Genomic DNA, 12853 nt, shown 5'->3' on the forward strand with positions numbered 1-12853 from the left:
AAGCCTCATCATAAAAAGATCCTCTGATACATCAAATGTTGAGGCCTAAAAGTTAGTTGTTGATGTGACCAAATTGGCCCATGAAACTTCTAAGAGGGAGGCCATGGAAAAGGAGGAACTTATAAAGAAGTTTGAAAATATTTTCAATGAATTTAATGCAGTTCAAAAGAGATGTGTGGAGCTACAAACTAGAGTTCAACTTCTTGAGCGGGGACATATAGGAGTATCCCCTTCTAATCCTACAATTGCATCAGCACCATCAACATCTAGGTCTCCACATGTTACCCATGTAGATGCAACAGTTCAATTTGATAGTGAGACTGATATCCCAAGCATATCATTAGTACCACATGTTGATGAAGAACCTACTAGACCAACTGATCCAATAAGAACCCAACTTTTCATTTTCACTGAATTGGAGAATAAACTAAAGGAGTCAGAGGATCAATCTACCTTCAAGAAAAGAGAGATAGTTAGCTTAGTGCTAAGTTATTTGAATGACAAGGTGGATAGTAGGTTAAATAACATTCATTCTTTATATTCTTTGTTATTTAATACTATTCAAAGTTTTCGTAGAGACAAGGAAGTGACAATCCATTTGTTTATAGAATGGTTAAAAAGGGAAAATGAACTTAGAATAATGTAAATGGCTTCCAAATATCATGCTGAGAGGCCACCTACACTTTAGCCAACCTATTTGTTGGTGAAGTCAATGCAAGATGCCTAGAATTTGCCAGAAGTATAGAGAGAAAGGTAAGGGAGTTGATGACGAACTTCAGTGAGCTGAATGAAACACTTTTGGCAGGTATTGTGGATGAAAATGGGGAAATTAAGCCTTTACAACTTTGGAAAGAAGAGGAAGAAAGGGTTATCAAGAGCCAAGTAGAACTGATTTGTGAGGAGCTGGATACTGGCATGCTGGAGGAAAACATGGACAAAATAATATGTACAGGGACATTCTTTGAGTCTTTTGAAAGACAGGCAAGTCAAGTAGCAGTTAAATATACTCCATATAGAAAAAAGGTTGATGAGATCATGAATCTTAGATGGACATTTGATGAAGAATATGGCAAATGGAGTAACACCTACTCAAAGGAGGAGTGAGGAATGCAAACAGTTAGTTAGCTAACTATTTGATGTGGTAGTCTAATAGGCAGTTTTGTTCTCTTGTAGCAGTTACCATTTTTAGTATGAACAACAACAAGGTCGGCCCATATCAGATCTTCATCAGCAACAAAAATGATGGTAAAGTGCATAAAGTGTCATGATGAAGCAGTTACAAATATTTGGTGTTGGTTGTGACATTCCTTAAAGAGAATATTTTGTAACAAAATTATGGATGACTGGTCACTTTTGAACGACAGGTGTCTCCTCTAGCCCGAAGCTTGTTTTCTCCCTTATTTTCTATAAAAGGGAATTCAAGGCCAAGAGATAGGGTTTTGGTTTTGGTTCTGAATTTTGTCTAGTTAGAGTCATAGGTTCCTATAGCAGGTTTTTAGGTGAAAATGAGAAAATTCTAAAGATTTTGTAGAGTAATAGATAAGAGTCTTGTGTCAATTTTTTTGCAGGTTCTTGAAGGAGTTATATGTAAATTGTTTTATGAAAGAAATAGAGAATTAATTCAATAAAAATACAATTTTGTTCTGTTTCTCTCCATTGTACAATTATATCATCTTTTGAATGAAATATAATCAAGGTTTTCTTTCATTCAGTGCATTCATGTGATGTATGTAATTTGTGTTTATGCTTTGATCTAAGGGATCAATTAAATTCTGAAACAAAATTGCAGAGTGGTAGGGCTTGTTCAAGGATTTGATAAGTAGTCTGGGTTGGGATTGTAGATAAGAAATATTGTAAGACAATATCATCTTAGATCTAAATGCTATTAAATAGAATTCTGCTATAACTAATTTTATGTCTTCTAAATTGAAGCACCCAATAGAATAAGGCACTAGTTATAGTTGGCCTTAGTCTTTACAGTCATTTATGTGTTCAAATTTCATCTGTATTTACTATAAATTGTTGATTATTAGAATACATTTCATTTTATGTTTGTTATAATTTTTATTCATCTGATGCTCCAATAAGGTTGAGGATCACTAAAGAATTTTCCATTCTTGAGCATTCTCCCTCTTTTTTGAGCTTATATATGAGATTATCTGCTTGTTTTTGGTGTAATTTGTGAGTGTGGCACAAAGATTATATATTCACCAAGGGATCACCCTCTCGGGTCTTGCAGAGCATAAAGTGTAGAAGTATTTGCAGAATCCTTGTCATAGTTAGTCTAAGTTCTAGAGGATATTGATAGTTGGAGTTGGCTTCTCCATAGATATTTGAACAATCAACTTGTTTTCTGTCTTGTTGCAGTGTAAGGCCTTTGGGTAATCAACAAGTACTAAACCTAATACATCTCATGAAGCCCTTAATCAATCACATTGGAAGAAACCCATGGATGTTGAGTATGAATATTTGATGAAGAATCAAACATGGGAACTTGTTGATCTACCTAGAGGAAAGAAACCTGTAGGCTACAAATGGGTTTACAAAATAAAATATAAGGCAGATGGGTCCATCAAAAAATACAAACCACATCTTTTGTAAAGGGATATGCTCAATAGGATGGCATTGATTATTAGGAGACCTTTGCACCCACTGCAAAGCTTAAAACTATCTGAGTTGTGTGTGCATTAGCTTCACTGAAAGGATGGAGGATTTATCAAATGTATATCATGAGTGGTTTCCTAAATTGGGACCTTGAAGAAGAAATTTATATAGTCCAACTTGAAGGATTCATCAACAACCATCCTCTTCACAAGGTATATCATTTGGTATAGAAATTGTCATTATTTTCTTGTATATTGATGATCTTGTGATCATAGTGAGCTCAAACACTCATTGATACTATCAAGAATAATCTAACAAATTAGTTCAACATGCTAGATTTGGGGCTACTTCACTATTGTCTTGGATTGGAGATATGGTGGAAGAAGCATCATATCTTTATCTCTCAGTTGAAATATTGCATGACAATCTTGGAAAGGTTCAACATGTCTGATTATAAAACTATGCCCACATCCATGGAGAAAGGTTTACAACTATCTTGCTTCCAAGGATCACCTCAAGTTGATGTAAATCTCTATAGGTAGCTTGTTGGGAGTCCCATCTACTTCACATATATCAGACTAGATTTATTCTTTACTATTAGTGACTTATCTTGTTTCATGCAAGAGATAAATAAATTTCATTGGATTGGAACTAAGAATGTTTTGTGTTATGTCTAAGGAAATCTTGAATATATTTTGGAATATAAGAAGAATGATTAGTTCTTCTTGTAGAAATATGCTAACTCGGACTATGTTGGATCTATAGATGATCAAAAATCAATATCATGCTTTATTTTTCATCTTGGATCTAGTCTTATTTTGTGGATAAGTAATAATAAGACTTTTATTTCTCTCTCATCTACAAAAGTTGAATATCATGTCGCACGAGAGCTATGCGTGAGGCAATTTGGTTAGGTTGCATTCTAGTATATATGGGTATTTTTGAATGTCAGCGACTGATTCTATTTTATGACAACCAGGGTGTATATAAGCTTGTCAAGAATATAGTTTTTCATGAGTGCACCAAGCACATAGAGGTCAAACATCATTACATTTGAGAGAAAGTGGTTCAAAATCGCATTTAGCTTTAGTATTGTCCTACCGATTCTTAGTATCCTTACCAAGTCCCTTGGCAAGGTGAAATTTGATTTGTTTCAAGGGTTTGTTTTTAGGAACAATGTATTAAGGGGGAAAATGTTAGCTTAAACATTGTTTCCATTATTTCTTATTTCTATTCTTACTATTTGCTAACAACTCTACCAATCTCTTAACATGTTGCACTATTTTTATTTCTATCTATCTCTTTCTACTTGATAATCTAAACCATTTCATTGCATTCAATTCATTCCTTCTATACTTTCACACACAACCACATCCAACCCATAACTAACAACACCAAACCTACTTCAAAAGGAAAACCCCCCGAATAGGGGGTATCACCAAAGAGCCTTTCAACTAGAGAAGACCATAGACACCCAATCCTTACTAGAAGAAACACAAGGCAAGTAAGATCCACCCTCATCTGGGTCACTATCATCACTTCCTCCCTCCCCATTCATTTAAACCCTAATTCCTCTTCTATTTCTCTCACTCATTCTCTCAATTTGCATGATATTAAATTCATATTAAATATGTAACCTTCAAACATTGTAAAATCCTGCAATTATATATGAATGTCTTGATTATGTAGAGAAGGGTTTGCATAAAAATATATTTTTGAACTTTAACCACCTTGCATGTGCATAGGACATGTGTTTCTAATGTTTCTTATGAAAGGATAAGTTTGATAAATGTGTCATATACATAAGAGTTAGGTGATACAAACAAAGTTACCATGTGCCTCATTAACACAAAAAGAGATATATAGGTAAAAGTTCTTGATGTCTGCAATTATATATGAATGTCTTGATTATGTAGAGAAGGGCATAAAAAATATAGTTTTGAGCTTTAACCACCTTGCATGTGCATAGGACATGTGTTTCTAATGTTTCTTATGAAAAGATAAGTGTGATAAATGTGTCATATAAACGGCAGTTAGGTGATGAAAATAATTTGACCATGTGCCTCATTAGCACAAAAAGAGATATATAGGTAAAAATTCCAAATTTAGAGGATTAATTAGTTTGAATAGGTCTCACCTTGAAAAGACAAAGATCTAAATATATGTAAAATGTAATCAAACTTTCAAAATAATATTAATATTATATGAAATATTATAGAAATAATTGATAATAGTATGCTATATCAAGAGGGCAAGGTGTTAGTCCACTTTGAGGAAGATACCTCCAATACAATTGAATAAAAACACAATACTTAACATGATCATAAAAACTAGCCACTAACTTAAATATAACTAATTATGCTTTAGTATCCACCAAAGATTCTTAGATACTCAATTGTAACCCATAGGATGATGGAAACAACTATAAATGATTAAAACATTAATTGTGTAATATATTTAAGAGTTAAGATAGCCATAAGATGATTTCTCATTACCTAATAAGTATTACATTGTCTAACCACACAAAATGGTTACTCAATTACTCTTATGCTATTAGTCAACTTTAAATTATTATTTTTCTATAGATTCACCCACCTTTGCATGAACAAAAGACTAATCTTTTAGATTGAATGGGCAGGTGAGTTGGCTTGAGTGGTTGGTATGCTCCCCATCGATCTCGGGTTCAACTCCCTTCCCAGGTTTAAGAGGGGGATTTATTTTGGGATGTGGATTCACCCCCCCCTCCCCCAAGGACTAGTCTCACCCCTTGGATCTCCTTTAAGTGGAAACACTAGGTCAGGGTCGTAGGGTTTGGGGATACCCTGGGTAATAATAAAAAAAACTTTAAAAAAAAAACCAATCTTTTAACCTTTATTTAGTATTAGAGCATACTTTATTCCTGTACCTAGATGTATGCTTGCAACAGTCAAGGGCATTAAAAAATGCATTAGATTTTTAATATAAAGAGAATACATAAAAAGAGATATTATGAGAGATCAAACTATGAGAAGAACGAGATTATCAATGTAGTATGTAGGAAAAAGTAGACTAGATTTCCTAAGCATTAGATGGGCATTATATGGCTAATCCTAGTAGAGAGGATTATCTAGTAGTGAATAAAGTCTTCAAGTACATGAAGGGTACTATAAAGTGTTATATCCTCTACAAGAGTGAATACTCATAATACTTGGACATCTAGGGGTTTGCTGACTCAAATTGAGCAACAAATGTGGATATGAAAATATCTACAAGTGGTTGTCTCTAATTTATTTAATGGTACCTATTACACTGAGAAATTAATAATATTTAACCACTTTATGTACTAGAAAGATAGGGTGCACGATCACTATCTATTTCTTTAAGAAGGTATTTTGGCTCTAGAATGTGGGGTAATATTGGGCCATATTTGTGCGTACCTCAAATTAAATGTGACAATTAAATTGCCATGAAACTATCAAAGAACCTAGAAATTTTCATGTATGATTGAAGTTCATAGATGTTCAATATAATTCCATTCATGAAATAATAGAGGATGAAATGGTGATAGTTGAAAAGGTTGACACTTTGGTGGGCATTAAAAATGCATGATGAAACCTAGAAGTATGAAACATTTAGATGATCCAATGAATCTATATGCCTCACAATATTTAATAGTTAGTAATAGAAAGAGCATTAAAGGAGGAATTTAACCGTGGACTTGGAGATCAATAAAGTTATTTGTTTTGCATGCATATGCTATAAAAAATACATATATGACTACAAGTGGAATGCTCTAGTTGGGAAATGAAGTTGTTAATTTGCATTTTAATTAACTTTCCCCCATTTGGGCATTGGGATTTGCATGGAGGTTTAGGTGTCGTTTCTAGTTCAATTTTTCTTTTATGATTTTAGAAACTATTGGTGGTTTCTAGTTTTGGGACTTTCGTATATGCATTGGTACTTATTTTACAAAAGTGAGTGATGATTATTGTATGGATCTATAATAGGTGTTGCACCCCTAAACATCTAGACTTGCATTTTTTTTCTTTTATTGAAAGCTTTAGCCTATTGATATATTGTTACCCAATTTGATACTATGAATATATTGGTTTGAATTTTGAAGATTCAATTTTTATCTAAAAATTACTCTATAAAGATAAACATTATATCATTATGATGATACATTTTTTATATGTATTTTTTTGTTTGTGAAATTATTAAATGTTGCTTAAATATCTCTCCTATTTTAATGAATATAAAAACATATTTTTATTATAATATTCACTTCAATATCACATTAAATTATATTTTATGGTTAACTTAAATTTGAGGGAAAATTAAGGGTAAACTTTAGACATGAGTCCCAGAGAAAATTACATAAAAGAAGAGATTCAATATAGAGGGAGCCTAGATGTAATAGAATACTATTCTTTGAACATGAGATTCAATTAAAACCACATGATCAATAAGTCCATTAGGTGTAGGGAAAACTAACACTTTCTGGATGCAAAATAGGATTAATCTCTAGATGCAGGGGTATGTAAGTCATTAAATTTAACGACATGCTAGGTAAGTAGGAAATGTCAAACTCAAAAGCTTAATTTCAATAGAGAGGAGATAGCAAGAACACTTGGATTTTTTAGGCTTTTTGTCTACAAGTTGATTTTAGAATTAATATATCATATACCTAGAATAAGGAATGAAGGTGAATATGTTGGCTCTCACGTCGGTGATAGTAAACAACCGAAAGACTAGCAAAGTGGCTAGAGGTCTAGATGCAAATAGAGACTAAGAAACCTTATGTAAGCTCAGGAAATTTATAACACCATGGAAATGTACGAATTCAAATGCCAATTTACTTTAGGAACCCCAACATAAGTTTTCAAATTAAATTCAACTATGCACATGAATGACCTATCCAATTTGTACACTTGTAGAAATGGATTCTCACTTCAAAAGGGTATTGGGATGTATTTTAAAGTTATACAATAAGTTGGCAATGTCAATCCGACATTCACGAAGTATTCTTGATTGACTTTGTTTATCAATTAAAAATACGAATATAATAGTTTCTTAACGTTTTAATTAATTACCAAATACAACAAAAAGTGTATCCTTGTAGACATACCTCAACAAATCTTAAGTTGTAAGAAATTGATTTGAAAATTATAATTATTTTGAGAAGACAGTTTTGTTAGGATCACATTCGCAAAAGTCAACTTTCTAAATAGGAAGTCATTTTGACTTTTATGTCAACAATTGATAATCAATTTAATAGTCAAAGATCAAGTTTGATTAATAGCAATAATATTTAGAACTCCTACCCACCCCAACTACAACTGCAATGAAATTGGAACTCTGCCAACTCTTCTCACGCACCCCAACTATATCCTAGCATAACTATATCAACACTCACTATGCCTATTAGTCCACACTTGATCATGGGTGCAAAATGTTTCTTCATTTAAAGAGGTTTCGCTCTTTTGGTTGAGGTAAAAACCAATCCAAGGGAGGAAGAAATAATAACTATTTATATATAGCAGTGAAGCATATTATTAAATATTAAAATTATAACATTAATTTTGTTATCTTTTAATATATCCAATTCAACAGTCAAAAATTAAGTTTGAGTAGTAAAAAAAAACATATATTTTTTAATATAAGTAAGATGTACAATTATCATTAATTTTTTCTATTTTTACGGAGGATTTTGTCATCCTCAAAGTCATTAACGGATAGGCTATTATATGTAAGAAACCACCTGCGGAAATGTAATATCTCACGCTAGGAAAGTCTGCTACCAGAAAATTTTACGTCAAGAAAATGCCCCCATTTTGTCAATGGCGATAGTGATGTGTGATAAGAAAAAGTTTTGCAAGCTTCCTCAGGAGCCCTTTATGATGTTCGTGTTACTGCTTAAATATTTTTGTAAATAAACAAATTGTCCACGAAATTAACAGCATCAAAGCCTGGTGTACTTTCAATAGCAGATGTTATCCTGGAGTTCCATCTCAGACAAAAAGAGGTGTTTAGAGCTCCAATTCCACAAGAAAAACAAATATAAGGTATTTGATAGCTATCTATCGAAAGGCCAAAATACTCGAGCTCAAAATTGGAGGATTTAAAAAACAAAGACGACAACAATAGGTTGTTTGAGTACATAAACTAGGTTTAGACTTCGGTGCTTTTCAAGATCCCGATGGCATTCAAAACTCTAGCTCTCGAGCTCGAGGATCACAACAACATAATGAAGGACCTCACAAAGTTCTCGTAGAGGGAATTTAAATTCTCTATATTACTGTAAACAAGGATGGGTGATACATTGCATACACACTAATAGCATTCCTTTCTCTGACCCCAGATTCAATTTTATTCACAATTTCCTCTTTTGCCATTGCCGCCTTGAACTCTGCATTCTGCATATCCTTGCAAAGCTTGTGATATTTCAGTTGAATGGATAGAGACATATCTAACGATGCAAGAGTAATCAGACCCAGAGCATGTTCAATTTTCCTTACAGTAATATCCAAAGATAAACCACACTTTCAGAGAAATCATTTCGTATTCATCAGATGTCAGAGTAAATTCAAATTTTCATCACAGCAGAACAATATCATGAATGGCCTTATACTTCGTTAGGGATTCGGATAAGATGATTCTCCAACTCTCATTTATTGTAGTGTTTACATTTAATGATGATATTTTAAAATACAAACATAGCCAGTTAAATAAAAAATGCCTGAACAACTTGTCATTGGCATGAGTGTATCTATTAATGGAAGTTCAGAGACTGGAAGGTTGAGATAATCAATGAAATACTTCAAAGTTCATAGTCACACTACATCACATTTGACCCATGTGCTTGACTCTACTCTACTGCAAATATTGTTACCAGTAAAAATCCAAGGTCATATTGTTACTATATTGAACAATAACACTCTGAATTGAAGGAGTGAAAATAGTCAATTTATTAGATTTCCAAAACCCTGAATGACAATCCGGAAAGCTATTGAACACCGAGTTGGAAAACGTTCAGAGAATAATGGAAAAACTTCGTGGTGGTTTAAGAAAACTGCAAAGAAGAAAATAGAAAGGTGAGCATGATAATTGTCCCTTATTTTAAAACAGAAAATTTGCATTCTAAAACAATTACAATTAGCAAAGATATTGACAATGCAAACATGTAATAATGAAAGTTCAAAGGTTGTGTTGTGAGATTGAAATAATTAATGAAATACTTCAAAGTTCACAATCACACTACATCACATTTGACCCATGTGCTTAACTCTACTCCACTACAAGTTGCAAGCAATAAATAACCAAGGTTATAATGTTTCTAGTTTTACCAATAACACTTTGAATCCAATGAGTGAACAACAAAAGTGAGATTCCTAAAAACCTCGAGTCTAGAAATTCATTTAGCAATGGATTACAATAAGAGAATAGTCAAAATAGTGGGAAAATTTAGCAATGGCTTTAGCCCACTACAAGGAAGAATAAGGAAAGGTTAGCATGACATTGCTCTTGATTTCAAAACAGAGAATCTACATTATAAAACAATTACAAAACAATTACACTGAACAAAGATATTGACAATGCAAATTTTCTACGAGTATGTCCATCGCTGTAAAAAAACCATGTTTTTTTTTTTTTTGTTTCTTCTTATTACTGTTGTTGCTTTGTCTGTGCATGAAACAAATAAGTTTTGGCAAGTGTAATCTTATAAAGAATACAAAAGCTTTTTGTTAAAAAAAATTTGAATATATTTGAAGCTGTGACTACAAATAACTCATATTTAACATATTTTAGAACATACAAATTTATAAAAGTTAAAACCTACACAAGTATAATACAAAAATATATTCATAACATACAAATTTATAAAAGTTAAAACCTACACAAGTATAATACAAAAATATATTCATTTGTTTAAAATTTGATAAGTAATATTATTGGAGACTTTATTGGTTTAATTTTTACAATTATTTACTCATATGTAAATCTAAATTCCTCTCCTTGTTGGTTTATGTATTATTTATATATGATAGTAATATATTAAATTACAAATTTTACATATTTTCTATTATCGAAAGACTTAGATTATAAGCCACTATCAATAGGTCATCCAAGAGGACTTGTTGACCTTGCAGCAAGGTGAGAACCTCGTTAGACCCAGTGACAAATACAATAGCGGATTTGAACAATATCAGCCTTTGAAGCTGCAATCATATCATATGTGATCTAGCATATATCACATATATGCTATTTTACACACATCAATCATGATATTTTTAACATTTCAACAATTTCAACAATTCACTCATGTTAGACCTCATGTCAAAAATCATCTAACTTGTCATAAGATTTTTGATGTTTAAATAGGTTTTATCTTTTTAATATTTCATGGCTTTTAGTTCTATTACTTTTTTTAAATTTCTAATATTAATGTTAGTTTAGATATAATATTTAATAAATTTAAAAATTGAAAATTTTTAACTTTTAAAATTTTTTAATATTTTCACATTAAAAATTTAAAGATTGATAATTTTTAACTTTTAAAAATTATCATATTAATATATATTTATATTTTTAATATCAATTAAAAAAAAAATTAATATAAATTTATATTTAAAAATATTATTTTTGTTTTTTTATTTGTTCAATATTTTTTAACATTTCAAAATATTATATTCTAGATAATTACTCTTAACATAAACAATAATCATTTCTTCTAACTTTTGTCTGCCATATTCACATAACTATTACACCTCATGAAAAGTGCAAGTGCTATTTTTTTTTTAGCTAAAGGCAAAAGTGATTGATTCCTGTGAACTCGAAGACCCATTGACTGTTTGACCATTACATGAAATGATATTTAATAGTCAATCAATTCTAGACTAGCCTAAAATAATTGATACTTCTTTAGGTTTGTCCAAGGCTTCGGCAGTCTCAACTCTAATGGACTTCCTCGCAACCATGAATGTCACAAAAACCAGTTTATTCTTGTGATACACAGAGAAATATCTGACTACTGAGAGAACGGAGCTACGTAATTCCTAATTCACTGTAATTCCGGGGGAAGCGTTTGAACTTTGAAGTCGCGAACAATGCCGCTCAAGGTACTTTCTGCCCTCGACTCGGCGCGTACGCAGTTGTATCATTTCACTGCAATATTTATCACAGGCATGAGCTTTTTCACGGATGCCTACGATCTCTTCTGCATCCCGCATGTTTCCAATCTTCTGGGAAACATCTATTATAAAAATGGGATGCTCATTCACGTGAAAGCCCTCGTCAATGGAATCGCTCTATGTGGGGCATTCGCAGGCCAACTCTTCTTAGGTTGGCTTGGAGACAGAATGGGAAGAAAGAGGGCCTACGGACGCGGGCAATAAGCTATCATTCGAGCAAAAGGACGCGGTGTAGCGAATAATCTTATTTCTGCGAGCCGTTCCCGCAGGTTTCACGTTTTACTGGCGAATGAGAATGCCGGAGACCGCCCGCTACACGGATTTGGTCGCAAGGGACGCAAGGCAAGCCGAAGAGGATATGTCTAGAGTTTGGATTGTTTTCCATGGCTTTCCTGAAGCGGCATGGGGTAGAGTTGCTAAGCACGACGTCCACTTGTTTTTTCGTGGATATTGCGTTCTACAGCGGCAATCTGTTTCAGAACGATATATATAAGGTTGTAGGGTTGAAGAGTCAGTGCGAGTATACAAAGCCTTTGGATGAAGTTTTTCGCACTGCATAAGCCCAGGCGCTGATTGCCTTGTGTGGAACTCTGTCAGGGTAAATATTTACTATTGTTCTTATAGATCGTATTGGGAGATTTAAAATTCAGGCAATTGGGTTTTTCTTTATGTCAATTTTCCTGTTCGCCCTCGCCATTCCTTATGAAAGTTACTGGCTTTAAAAACCTCATCGATATTGGTTTTTGACGAACCATTGTCTCACATTTTTCTTTGCATTTGGGTTCTTGTATGTCTCTGTAGTGTCCTAAATTGCACCAAGTGCATTTATGACACTTATGCATGGCGCTCGATGCATCTATAATCAAAATTGCACTATTTTGGCATCATAGGCTCAAATGACAAAGCGTCTGGAAATGCTTAGAAAACACCTTTGGGCCTATTTTTGGATGGATGGAGGCACAACGCGGGGATGTCCCCGCGCCACGCTAACGTCCCAAAAAGTGGGCGGAATTTTAAATCTAGTAGAGAGTTGGAGCTGGCCGATGCGTGTCCTTTGGCTCACATTTCGTGTAATGGTT

General features: G+C 33.0%; 1 pseudogene; it reads left to right on the plus strand.

The window, feature by feature from the left end:
• Positions 1 to 11690: 11690 nt before the first annotated feature.
• On the plus strand, positions 11691 to 12496 carry LOC131875282 (probable inorganic phosphate transporter 1-2; annotated as a pseudogene).
• The last annotated feature ends 357 nt before the right edge of the window (positions 12497 to 12853 follow it).

Source organism: Cryptomeria japonica, chromosome 4, assembly GCF_030272615.1.
Source record: "Cryptomeria japonica chromosome 4, Sugi_1.0, whole genome shotgun sequence".
Classification (NCBI taxonomy): Eukaryota; Viridiplantae; Streptophyta; class Pinopsida; order Cupressales; family Cupressaceae; genus Cryptomeria; species Cryptomeria japonica.